Raw genomic sequence first — 14,061 nt, 5'->3', positions numbered from 1 at the left:
CACATTTTACAAGTCTTTCAAAAAAAGACTTGAAACACCACAATAGAATGTAACAATGACTTTCCAGTTACTTTCATAAAAGTCAACATTGGCCTTATTCCTTTAGCCAAAATGTATGTATGGAAGGTAGAATTCTAAGATGAATCCAGTTATAAGCTAAATTATGTTCCTTCAAATTTCATATGTTGAAGTCCTAACTCTTACATCTCAGAATGACTGTATTTGGAGATAGAATTTTTTAAAAAGGTAATTAAGGTACAATGAGGTCTTATGGGTGGGCTCTGTTCTAGTTCATTGAGTGTCCTTATAAAGAAATTAGGACTCAGATCTGCACAGAGGGAAGACCATGTGAGGACGCAGGGAGATGGTGGCCATTTACAGGTAAAGGAGAGTGACCTCAGAGTGAAACCACCTCTGCTGACACCTTGATCTCAGACTTCTAGCCTCCAGAATGGCAAGGATGTAAATTTCTGTTGTTTGTTTAAGCCGCATAGGCTGTGGTACTTTGTTATGGCAGATCTGGTAAACTAATACAGCTCCCAAAGTTATCAACTACCTATGTATACACCCTGTTCAGCTGCCATGGAATTTAGCAGCCATGTTGTGACTAGAACCTGAGGCTGGTCTCTGGGAGCCCAGAGAAACCACTGCTGACAGCCAGCAAGATAACGGAACCTTAATCCTGTGACCACAAAGAACTAAATCCTGCCAACAGCCTCTGTGAGCCTGGTCAGAACGCTGAAGAGACAGTGTGCTCTGGGAGAAAGTGTTTATCAGATGATAACCAGTCCAACAGGCGCTTTTATTTCAACCTGAGAGGCTCTGGGCAGAGAACCCAGCTATGGCAGGTTCTGATGTGTGAGGTAATCACTGGGTGGGGTTTTAGACTGCTAAAATTTGTGGCACTGATTTGCAGCACAGAAAACGCTATGAATATAACTGCAAACCCAAGGGTTGGGTTATCATTGTGAATGATTGGTGGTCACTTAAATTATTTTAGTGGTAAGAAATGGGAATTTCTTTTCTTAATTTTTAACTTATTGTGTTGACATGGCTTCAAGTGTCCCACTCAATATAATACCTTCTATGCACTGCATTGTGCCCCCACCCCATGCAAGGTCATTTAATTTCTAATATCTCTGAGAAGACCCAACATCCAGAAAAAAAATTTTTCCCATAGTGTCTTAATAAGTCCCTGATATTTTAAAATTAGAATTCTATATTGAAATGTCCCATTCCCTTTTCACATACCATACTATTCATTTAGAATTATAGTAGTTTTGTTTTTGTTCTTATTGTTTTGGGGGGTTGCTCAAGATCTGATCGTCTTCCTTTTTGGAGAATATACCTATGTTAGTTTTGAGGGGAAACAGGGTGAGCCTTGCACTGCAAAAAGATCAAATTCTCCTGAGCAGTGGTGCCACAGTGGATAGAGCATCAACCTGGATAGAGGTTCCATGTTCAAAACCCCAAGGTTGGCCCTGGCCGGTTGGCTCAGCGGTAGAGCGTCGGCCTAGCGTGCGGAGGACCCGGGTTCGATTCCCGGCCAGGGCACACAGGAGAAGCGCCCATTTGCTTCTCCACCTCTCCGCCGCGCTTTCCTCTCTGTCTCTCTCTTCCCCTCCCGCAGCCAAGGCTCCATTGGAGCAGAGATGGCCCGGGCGCTGGGGATGGCTCTGTGGCCTCTGCCTCAGGCGCTAGAGTGGCTCTGGTCGCAATATGGCGACGCCCAGGATGGGCAGAGCATCGCCCCCTGGTGGGCAGAGCATCGCCCCTGGTGGGCGTGCCGGGTGGATCCCGGTCGGGCGCATGCGGGAGTCTGTCTGACTGTCTCTCCCCGTTTCCAGCTTCAGAAAAATGAAAAAATGAAAAAAAAAAAAAAAAAACCAAAAAAAACCCCCAAGGTTCCTGGCTTGAGTGCAGGCTCACTGACTTGAGAGTGGGATCATGAACATGAGCCCATGGTTGCTGGCTTGAGCTGAAGGTCACTGGCTTCAGCCCAAGGTTGCTGGCTTGAGCAAGGGGTCACTGGCTCAGCTGGAGCACAACTCCCCAGTCAAGGCACATATGAGAAGCAATCAATGAACAACTTAAAGTGCCACAACTACAAGTTGACGCTTCTCATCTTTGTCCCTTCCTGTGTCTGTGTCTGTCTCTCTCTCTCACTGAAACAAAGAAACAAACAAACCTGAGGTATAATAAATTAATTAAATGATATGTAGATGTGGTGGTTCAAAAAACATCCACAAATCCTTTGCTACAACTCCTTCAAGAAGAACTTAATTCCTCTCCCATTGAGTGTGAGTTGGACTTAGTGATCCCCTTCTAACAAACAGAATAAAGTAGAAGTGACAGTATGACTCAGAGACTCTGTCATAAAAGGCATTGTGACTACCTGTGTGTTGTCTCTCTCTCTTAGTCACTCGTCTTGAGGGATGTCGCCACCATATTGAGCAGACCAATGGAATGAGGAACTATGGCCTCAAGTCAGTTGCCATAGGAGTGAGCTATCTCAGAAGTCAATCATCAACACTACTCAGTCTTTCAGATGACTGCAGTCCTTGCCAACATCTTGACTACAACCTCATGAAAGAGGTTTATGTTGATGTTTCTGTGCCTCAGGAATTTGAGAGCAACTTAGGGCTCAAAGGATGGGCTCTAAATAACTGAGGCAGAGAAACTAAGATAACATGTTTATTTTATTTTAAGCCACAAAATTTGGAGTTATTTGTTACTCCAATAGATAACTAACACAGTAAGGTAGATTTCTCATATTAGAAAGAGATAAAGAGAAATAGAAGGAAAGACCTAGAAATGAATAGGGGTTAGGAGAAGAAAGAGGGTATCATGAGGAGAATTACAATGTTTCCTCTTTTAGAGAGAGGGGAAGAAGTAAGGCAACTGATATAAGAAGTGGGACTTTGGCCTGACCTGTGGTGGCCCAGTGGATAAAGCGTCGACCTGGAAATGCTGAGGTCGCCGGTTCGAAACCCTGGGCTTGCCTGGACAAGGCACATATGGGAGTTGATGCTTCCTGCTCCTCCCCCCCTTCTCTCTCTCTCTTCTCTCTCTCCCCTTTCTAAAATGAATAAATAAATAAATAAAATTATTAAAAAAAAAAAAAAAAAAAAGAAGTGGGACTTTGCCTGACCAGGTGGTGGCACAATGGCTAGAGCATTGGACTGGGATGTGGAGGACCCAGGTTCAAGACCCCAAGGTTGCCAGCTTGAGCGCAGGCTCATCTGGTTTGAGCAAAGGCCCGCCAGCTTGGACCCAAGGCCGCTGGCTCGAGCAAGGGGTTACTCAGTCTGCTGAAGGCCCGCGGTCAAGGCATATATGAGAAAGTAATCAATGAACAACTAAGGTGTCGCAAAGAAAAACTGATGATTGATGCTTCTCATCTCTCTCCATCCCTGTCTGTCCCTATCTATCCCTCTCTCTGACTCTGTCTTTGAAAAAAAAAAAAAAAGGAAGTGGTACTTCGGGGACAGAGATGTTAAAAGATGTATTTGCTGTGCTAGATGATATCAACCTTTCTCCTGTGTTCCTGAAAAAACTTAAGAAAAGATTAACTTTTTTTTTTTTTGTATTTTTCTGAAGCTGGAAATGGGGAGGCAATCAGACAGACTCCCGCATGCGCCCCACCAGGATCCACCCAGCACGGCCACCAGGGGGCAATTCTCTGCCCATCCGGGGCTTCACTCTGTTGCGACCAGAGCCACTCTAACGCCTGGGGCAGAAGCCAAGGAGCCATTCCCAGCACCCGGGCCATCTTTTGCTCCAATGGAGCCTCGGTGGCTGCTGCTGCGGGAGGGGAAGAGAGAGACAGAGAGGAAGGAGAGGGGGAGGGGTGGAGAAGCAGATGGGCGCCTCTCCTATGTGCCCTGGCCGGGAATCGAACCCAGGACTTCCGCACGCCAGGCCAACACTCTACCACTGAGCCAACCAGCCAGGGCCAACATATTTTTTAAATAATAATCCAACACTACCCAGTGATTAAATGTGTCCCAAGGCTCATGACCCAGTTATCTAAGTCAACTCTAGTAATTTTATTCTTTTTTACTGGCTACTCAATTTTTCAGTTTTTTCTATAGCTAAGGTAGTCACAGACAAAGCTCTGGCCAAAGAGACATGCAAGGATGTGTCCTGGGAGCTTCTAGGAAATATTTTATTTCCTGCTGAGGAAAGAAACACACGAATTTGCTAACATCACCCCTGACCTTTCTTTCCATCTTAAGTATGTTTTAAAAGGTTACGTAAGGCTACTGTCATGTGCCAATAAGAAGGCAAGTTTAAAGATGAAAAAAATGTTGATGAAAGAGGGGCATTGTAATTCATCTAACCAAAAGTAAGCTCACAGGGTGATCTGATCATAAATTTCTAACTAGGCAGGTCATGGTGGGTAGTCATGCCCCAGGCATATAACTTCCCTAATAAAAGGCTTATCTTTGCTTTAAGCAAGCCCTGTCCATTGTTTTTGTGCATTTTTAACACACCTTGGAAACGCCTCTTTTTCAGACCCCTTAGAACAGTGGTCCCCAACCTCTTTTGAACCACGGACCGGTTTAATGTCAGAAAATATTTTCACGGACCGGCCTTTAGGGTGGGATGGAAAAATGTATCACATGACCGAGACAAGCATCAAGAGTGAGTCTTAAACAGATGTAACAGAGGGAATCTGGTCATTTTTTAAAAAATAAAACATTGTTCAGACTTAAATATAAATAAAACGGAAATAATGTAAGTTATTTATTCTTTCTCTTCGGACCGGTACCAAATGGCCCACAGACCGGTACCAGTCCGCGGCCCAGGGGTTGGGGACCACTGCCTTAGAAGAGTAACTACCTTCAAAAGAGCATGTAATCGTGTTAACCATCCTGTAATCCAGTCCTGGTCTTGCTTTCCCCCACCTCCATGTAATCTACCTTATGTTCCCTCCTTAATTCCAGATGTATGAAAGAAACTGCAAAACTACGTATCATTCTCCAGAGCATTTGAGATCTTGCTTCCCAGCACTATCATCCATTCGGCTAAAATAAACTCTTACAAAAATTCTCCACAGGTTTGGAGATCTCTTACACTGACAAAAGGTAACAAAAGGAGGCCCTGGCCGGCTGGCTCAGCAGTAGAGTGTCGGCCTGGCGTGCGGGGGACCCGGGTTCGATTCCCGGCCAGGGCACATAGGAGAAGCACCCATTTGCTTCTCCACCCCCACCCCCTCCTTCCTCTCTGTCTCTCTCTTCCCCTCCCGCAGCCAAGGCTCCATTGGAGCAAGGATGGCCCGGGCGCTGGGGATGGCTCCTTGGCCTCTGCCCCAGGCGCTAGAGTGGCTCTGGTCGTGGCAGAGCGACCCCCCGGAGGGGCAGAGCACCCCCCCCTGGTGGGCAGAGCGTCGCCCCTGGTGAGCGTGCCGGGTGGATCCCGGTCGGGCGCATGAGGGAGTCTGTCTGACTGTCTCTCCCCATTTCCAGCTTCAGAAAAATACAAAAAAAAAAAAAAAAGGTAACAAAAGGAGATGGCTGAGCAGAAGGATAGAAAGCACCTGGAGCAGGGTAGGGCGAGCTCTTTAGGCCTGAAGCCCTGCACATCCCTCTGCTTATACCAGGAGGAGCTCAGTCGGCACCGATATGACCTGTCAGCCCCTACATTCTCTCCTGATGGAAGAGTTTTCCAAGTTGAATATGCTATGATAGCTGTAGAAAATAGTAGAACAGCTACTGGAGTCAGATGGAAATATGGCGTTGTCATTGGGCTAGAAAAATTAGTGCTTTCTAAACCTTAAGAAGAAGATTCCAACAAACGACTTTTTAATGTTGATCAATGTATGGCCAGTAGCCACGTCCACCATCACAGCCGCCTGGCCCATGCAGGTTTACATTTGATTTGGACAGATGGTAATGAAACAACGGAGCCAAGAACTGGTGAGCCATTATATTTAATCCTAGCTTGCACTCGGCAGGCGAGAAACACACACAGTGGAAAAACATTTACCTTTCCATTCAGGGCTCCCAAAGCCACTGATTTATCTGAGTTTCCTAGAATCACAGGTTTCTACCTCACCAGCCTTATTCACCTCTGTTCCCCATCTCCTTTTCTCTGCACAAACTCTGCACAAACTGGCTTATCCTTCAGCACTCCACCATCTTGGCTGCTTCTCCTCTGCAATGCTAATTTCAGGAACCGAGAGAGAGCATGAGCCCTTGTTCTACCCCATTTTATAGTGTAGAAATCAAAACCTTTAAGCCAATATACAAATAAGAAAGTCTCTGATACAAAGTCACTTATCTGAGGCATAAATGGGATTCCTCATAAGAGTGCAGCACCCCACATCATGCAACAGTCAAGGGTGTGAGGAAAAGCTTAGTTTTGAAAAGTCTTAGTATTAAAAGGGTGGGAAAGGGCCCTGGCCAGTTGGCTCAGTGGTAGAGTGTTGGCCTGGCATGCAGGAGTCCCGGGTTCGATTCCTGGCCAGGGCAACAGGAGAAGCGCCCATCTGCTTCTCCACCCCTCCCCCTCTCCTTCCTCTCTGTCTCTGTCTTCCCCTCCCTCAGCCAAGGCTCCATTGGAGCAAAGTTGGCCCGGGCACTGAGGATGGCTCCATGGCCTCTGCTTCAGGCACTAGAATGGCCCTGGTTGCAACAGAGCAACGCCCCAGATGGGAAGAGCATCGCCCCCTGGTGGGCATGCCGGGTGGATCCCGGTCGGGCGCATGCAGGAGTCTGTCTGACTGCCTCCCCGTTTCCAACTTCAGAAAAATACAAAAAAAAAAAAAAGGGGGTGGGTGGGTGGGAAAGGTTTATTCTTAAAACTAAGCCTAAGGCTATAATGACCCAGCCTGCTTACAGCCTGTTCCCCACACCCAATGCAAACTATAAGTGAGCAAACATATATATCATATTTACAAACTTATTTGACTGACAATCAGCCTGATGGAATGGTAATCACTGGGTTGTTGGCACGTGCTTGCTCTTTAGCAGACATTGCAGGAGAAGAAGCTTCCAAGTTTAGATCTAACTTTGGCTATACACTGCACTAAAACATCTTGCAGACAAAGTGGCCATGTATGTTTATACATATACACTACACAGTGCTGTTAGACCTTTTGGCTGCAGTTTCATGTTAGGGTTTTATAGTGCGAATGATTGCGCACAACTCTACATTATTGACCCATCATGTGTTTCATATGATTATTGGGGCTGTGCTATTGGCAAAGCCAGGTAAACTATAAAGACAGAAATAGAAATGCTACAGATGAAAGAAATGACCTGCTGCGATACTGTTAAAGAAGTTGCAAAAGTAATTTACATAGTACACGAAGTTAAGGATAAAGCTTTTGAACTGCAGGGTTGCTGAAATAACTAAAGGCTAAGGGCTCTTTGAAGGAAGAAGATGAATTAGATGATGGTAATATGTTGATTTCCCCATGTAACTATTTAGCCCGTTCGTTATTACATACCCACTGACCAATTTTCATTAAATTTTTGTCTTTTAAAAGAGAAAAAAAAAGGGAGGAAGGAAGGAAGGAAGGAAGGAAGGAAGGAAGGAAGGAAGGAAGGAAGGAAGGAAGGAAGGCAGGCGCTTGGAACCTTGGGGACATGACTGAACAGCTTCACCAAACCAGTATTGCTTTGTTCCAGTCTTCTCATTAGGTGAGGTTATTAACATTCTTTATTGCTTAAGCCACTGAAGTTATGATTAGTATGGTTTTCTGTATTTATGATAAAACCATTCTTTCTTCTTCTTCTTCTTCTTCTTCTTCTTCTTCTTCTTCTTCTTCTTCCTCCTCCTCCTCCTCCTCCTCCTCCTCCTCCTCCTCCTTCTTCTTCTTCTTCTTCTTCTTCTTCTTCTTCTTCTTCCTCTCCTTCTCCTCCTCCTCCTCCTCCTCCTCTTTCTCCTTCTTCTTCTTCTTCTTCTTCTTCTTCTTCTTCTTCTTCTTCTTCTTCTTCTTCTTCTCCTTCTCCTTCTCCTTCTCTTTCTTTTTCCTCTTCTTTTCCAAGTGAGAAAAGGAGAGGTGAAGAGACAGACTTCACATGCACCCTGACTAGGATCCACCCAGCAACCCTGTCTTGGGGCCAAGGCTCTGCCCATCTGGGGCCATGCTCACAACCAAGCTATTTTTAGTGCCTGAGGCAGAGGCTCCATGGAGCCATCCTCAGCATCCAGGGCTGATGCACTTGAACCAATCAAGCCATGGCTGTAGGAGAGGGAGAGAGAGAGAGAGAGAGAGAGAGAGAGAGAGAGAGAGAGAGAGAGAGAGAGAGAAGGGGGAGGAGTGGAGAAACAGATGGTCGCTTTTCCTGTGTGCTCTGACTGGGAATTGAACCCAGGACATCCACACACCAGGTTGACGCTCTACCACTGAGTCAACTGGCCAGGGCTAAAACCATTCTTAAATGAATATTTGTGGCCCTGGCTGGATGGCTCAGTGAATAAAGCATCAACCCAGTGTACCAGAGGTCAGGATTTTGAGCCCCCCCCTTCAGGGCACATCCAAGAAACAATCAGTAAGTTCACAAATAAATGGAACTAAGTGAAACAATGAATTGATGCTTCTCTCTCTCCCTTCCCATAACCTCACGCTCTTTCTTACTACCTTCTTCTTCTTCTTCTTCTTCTTCTTCTTCTTCTTCTTCTCTCTCTCTCTCTCTCTCTCAAATTAAGGGAAACATTTAAAAATGTGTATTTGCTTAAAGGTGGTATCCTCAAGCGAGGCAATATAACATATGTAGACCTGAGACAAACTTCCTGAGTTCAAAATCTTCTTCCATCCCAGCTAGGAGTCCTCCCACCAGGGAGTTATTCTGATGCCTTGGTTTCTCAGCTCTAAGGTGAAAATGATTATGCTTACATGGTATTTACATGATAAGACTGTCATGGCCATTAGTTGAGAACACTTATTAGGTGAGTACTTAAAAAAATACCTTCCTTGTATTATACAATAAATATAAATTCTCATTATTTTAACAGTTTAAAAAGTAAAAACTTAGCAGTCTTAAAAACAACAGGATCCTCACAAAATGTGGTCTATTTACGACTGATTTAGGGCCTACAGAAAATCTGCTACTGTAATCAATAAATCTTGAGAAGAGGTGGAATGAATTTGGTTTTTAACTCTTCAATGAAGAAAATGTCTTATAAAAGCAAAGAGAGTCATATACTGAATCTGAATTTACCTTTCACCCCATGTCAGCAACTATCAACATATTTCCAATATTGCTTAATCTATCACCTTCCCCATAAATACTGGGTAACTTTTTTGAAGTCATTGATAAGTTGCTTTGATTTCACACATGAAAGTATTAAATATGTGCCCGACAGCTGGTGGTGCAGTGGATAGAGTGTAGGCCCAGAACACTGAGGTCGCCAGTCCAAAACTCTGAGGTTAGCAGCTAGAGCACAGGCTTGGCTGCTCGAGGAAGGGGTCAGGGGCTTGAATGCAGCATCACTGGCATGATCCCAAAGGCCACTGGCTTGAGCAAGGGGTCACTGGATCAGCTTCAGCCTGAGGTACTTACTATCCCTGGTCAAGGCACATGCAAGAAGCAATAAATGCACAACTAAAGTAAAAGCAACTACAAGCTGATGTTTCTCACTCTCCCTCCCTCTCCCTTCCTCTCTCTCCCCTTTCCTGTCTCTCTCTAGAAAAAAAAATTTTTTTTAAGAAAAGAAAGAAATATTAAATATATGTATATACTAGCATATTTTAAAAAAGTTTTCTTATATTTATTCTGAATGCAAGACCTCAGATTGTGGTCTTATTAATTGCACTTTAAAAAGTACGGGTTTTGGCCCTGGCCGGTTGGCTCAGCGGTAGAGCGTCGGCCTGGCATGCAGGGGACCCGGGTTCGATTCCCGGCCAGGGCACATAGGGGAAGCACCCATTTGCTTCTCTACCCCACCCCCTCCTTCCTCTCTGTCTCTCTCTTACCCTCCCACAGCCAAGGCTCCATTGGAGCAAGGATGGCCCGGGCACTGGGGATGGCTCCTTGGCCTCTGCCCCAGGCGCTAGAGTGGCTCTGGTCACGGCAGAGCGATGCCCCAGAGGGGCAGAGCATTGCCCCCTGGTGGGCAGAGCATCGCCCCTGGTGGGTGTGCCGGGTGGATCCCGGTCGGGCGCATGCGGGAGTCTGTCTGACTGTCTCTCCCCGTTTCCAGCTTCAGAAAAATACAAAAAAAAAAAAAAAGTACGAGTTTTGGAGCCATCTAGAGACTGGGTTAGAATTCCAGTTCCACCTCTTCTTAGCTGTGTGACCAGAGGCAAGTGACTTACCTTCCCCGCACCCCAGTTTTTTTCACCTGCAAAGAGGAGCAGATCAGCAGTCAGCATCCAGTCTCCACATTCGTTGTAGGAAATAAATAGCAGAGCAATGGTGAGTAACAGCTATTCCATACTAAGCAAGCTAGGAACTGCCCTAAGCACTTTTCCTGTAGTATCTTTAGTACTTGGCACTTGGCATTTGCCCAGTGCTCAACAATGTTCCCTTTCAGTCCCATAAGCAGGTTTTACAGTGGTAAAGATAACAGAGCCAGGGCCCTGGTTATGGGAGGCTGACAAGAAAAAGCAGTATCTGTGGGGCAGTCCTCCACAAAGTGGGGACAAGGGGTGATTAAAGAAAGCCTTCTAAATTTACAAAGGAATCCCAGTGTTGGGAGCAGGGAGGCCAAGGGGTGAGTGGAGGAAGGAATAAGGCTAAAACGAAGCAAGGAGTCAGGAAGAAAGGAAAGGACCTGTCTTGTGTCCCTCCTGCGTGCTCTGCACACTCACCCTCCTGACTTCACACAGCCCCTCCCCACAGTGATCACTGCACTTACCCCTGGGCCCGTAGCTGGGCCAGACTCAGGCCTAGCGAAGGACAGCCAAGATGGACACGAACAGCGGTCTCGGCATGCTTGCTTCACTCCAGATAGCCACATCATGCCCTTTTCAAATGATCTGAATGAGTGGTTTTTTGTTTGTTTTTTTAAACAAAACTAGCATCTGGTATGACATGTTAGACACTTTGCGAATGGGAAATTGAGGATAGGGAGTAGACACAGAAAGGTGACCTAAAGTTGGCCCCAGAAAGACCATGGCCCCTATTATCTAAGAAGATAGTTCCAACAACCCTTAGGCTTCTGAGGTTCCCATTACTGTTTGCCTGCAAAATCAGGGCTAGTGGCACGGGCCCATCCGCTGTCCTGACGGCCTCAGAGAGTGTGAGGGCTGCCTGACCTTGGGAACCCAGCCACTTCCCAGGAAATGCTCGGATCAGCAATTAGTGATGAACAGATTCTAAGAGCTAGAAAGGGATGATTCTAAAATCAATGTTAATTGGAGAGGAGGGCCTTCCCTCTTTTCTGTTTTTCTCTCCAGAGGGCTTTGTGTCTAAACTGGGCTTAAATGTTCATTAGGAGATCTAAAAATATCTTTCAAAAGGGAACCTGTGGACTCATAAGAATTAAGTGGGGAGTGGTTTTAAAATGCATATTCTGAGGCTCAGCCACCAAAATTCAAATTTAGATGGTTTGGGGATAGGGATCAAGAATCAGCTTTTTAGTTCGAGTCCCAGCCAGGGCACATAGGAGAAGCGATCATCTGCTTCTCTACCCCTCCCCCTCTGGCTTCTCTCTCTTTCTCTCTCTCTTTCTTCTCCTCCCTTCCTGCAACAATGGCTTGATTGCATAGAGTGAGTTGGCTCTGAGTGCTGAGCTTGGCTCCATGACCTCTACCTCAGGCACTAAAAAATAGTTCTGGTTGCAAAGGACTAAGGGACCCCAGATGGGCAGAGCATCAACCCCTAGTGGGCTTGCAGGGGTGGATCCCTGTCAGGCAGATGCATGAGCCTGTCTCTGCATCCCTTCCTCTCACTAGAAAAAAAAAAAAAAAAAAAAGAATCGGCTTTTTAAGAATAGGTGTCCATCATAATAACTAGATGTGATTGCCAATGGTTACTAGACTTATTGTGATAATCACTTGGTAAGGTATATAAATGTTGAATCACACTGTATTGTACCTGAAACTAATATTAATATGTATGTCAACTATTATTAAAAATAAATTTTACAATTAAAATAATAAATAAATAAGAAAAATAATAAAGATAATAGTACCCAGGTGTTTTTGGACATTTCTCCAAGAATGGCCTGAAGATCATTGCATCAGATGAGCCCATGGAGTCTTGTGGAAAACTCAAATTTCATGGACATCCTGAATTTTAATCTGTATGGACAAAGTTAGAGGACATGAGGAGGGAAGCCCAGGACTCTGCATTTTAAAGGGGCTCCCAAGTAAACGTTTACTGGTAAATTATAAGAACCACCTGCCTAGGGAATAAAATAATGCCCCCTTAGCTAGGCCATAACTTGGAGCATCTATTTCTGTAAAATCTCATTAAGCTACCTTGGGTGTGTGTATGTTCATGAGAAAACCCCAACCCCAAGATGCAAGTGAAGAATAAGAAAAGGACAGGGCACTAAGGATAGGAATTAAATAAAAACCAACAATGCTTTCACAATAAAGAATTTTTATAGTTTCTCCATTAGAAACAACACAACACATAAGCCTCTTCTCATCCTCATTTTGCCTGCAGCACAAGTTTTCTTACTTATAGATGCTCGATAAATCCCTATAAGATTGCCTTGAATATATTCCCTTTCGGAGAGCCATGCTTTCAACAAGTCATTTCATATTTGTTTTACTAGTGGTGTTTAGACGAGCATTCGTGTATATATGGTTAAGGGCAGGAGAGGTGATGGTGAGCAAAAGTGGGTTTGATAAGGGAAGGGCGTTAAATCTCACTGCGTTGCTGAGAGTAGACTTAAGTTGTGGTTGGGAAAACATAACTACAAGTTCTAATTTTAGTTTATATCCTCTCTTGTCTCCGTATCTTAAGATCTTAAGCAAGCTACTTTCATTTCTCTATTTCAACCCTCCCATCCTCCTACCTTATTTTTTTTAAGAAATATGTTCTATAAAATTATTTTGAGAATAAGTAATGAAATCAGAAATAACCTTTTCCTTTTAGCCCAAATTGTGCAGAAGAGAATCTCTATCATCTGGGCCAGTTCAATGAGACAAGTACTTTCTTTCTCTCTTCTTTTTTTCTTGCTTTATCTTTCTTTTCTTTTTTCTGCCAACTAGAGATTATTTGTTTAATAAATGTTTATGGAGGATTCATTGTATCCTAGGAGCTATGATGACATCTGGTAAAGTAAACCAGACTTAATTACCACCCACTATTGTTGGAGAAGCTAGGGAATTAAGGGTCTGAAAGCAGAAGTCAAAGGATCAGAGGAAAGTCTCTAACCACCCCTCCTTTAGTGTGGCACAGGTGGGCAAGATGGAGCTTGCAAAGTCATCTGGGAAGCCAGACATTTCAGCTGTGAGAGTGGAACCGCCTAGCCTAGTGTCACTGTTGATCAGCAGGGCCTCCACTTGAGAGAAGAGCTGAGCGTGGAGCCAGAGAGAGCAAGGACATGTGGGAACTTCCATCACCTACATGCCTCTCAGTGTGGTGGAAAGTGGGAATAAGAGATAAGCTGGGCTATGCCAAATGCTCTTGAGTGGTTTTTCCAGAATGTGGCTGCTGTTTTATTTCTACCTAACAAATCTCATGCCAGATTCTTTTTTATTTAACTCTAATACAAATAACACTGGGAAAGGGATTCTGCAAACTGTATTTCTAGCTTGTCCAAATTAACATATGAGGAGTTGATTGGAGAAGTAATAAAAGTTGGCCAGGAGGTGGCAAATCAATGCAAAGGTTCTGGGGAAAAGTGCTTGTTTGGGTCTTATGCCGTTCGTGACTCCTGAAGACTTCTCTAAGTGGTCTCCTGGGTCCGCACTGGGATTGTCCTGCCCACAGCACATTGGCTGCATACATGATACATGAAGGCAGAAGTCAGCTGGCAAATGTAGGGCCAACCCCCAACATGGTGACCACAGGTGCAACAATTAAGGATGATTACTGAGTTTTTATGTCTCAGTATGACACAACAGCTATTAACATCACTTTAAATTTTAATTTTTTATCAGATTCAGATTTATGAGATATAGAATGCTCATCTATTCAAATATTTATT

General features: G+C 44.6%; 1 pseudogene; it reads left to right on the top strand.

Moving 5' to 3' along the window:
* Window positions 1-364: 364 nt before the first annotated feature.
* LOC136306612 (proteasome subunit alpha type-3 pseudogene) lies at window positions 365-7,353 on the top strand (annotated as a pseudogene).
* Window positions 7,354-14,061: the final 6,708 nt, after the last annotated feature.

Source organism: Saccopteryx bilineata, chromosome 5 (genome assembly GCF_036850765.1).
Source record: "Saccopteryx bilineata isolate mSacBil1 chromosome 5, mSacBil1_pri_phased_curated, whole genome shotgun sequence".
NCBI lineage: Eukaryota > Metazoa > Chordata > Mammalia > Chiroptera > Emballonuridae > Saccopteryx > Saccopteryx bilineata.
Note: the sequence above shows the minus strand (reverse complement) of the source record. Positions and strands in the feature narration are given on the sequence as shown.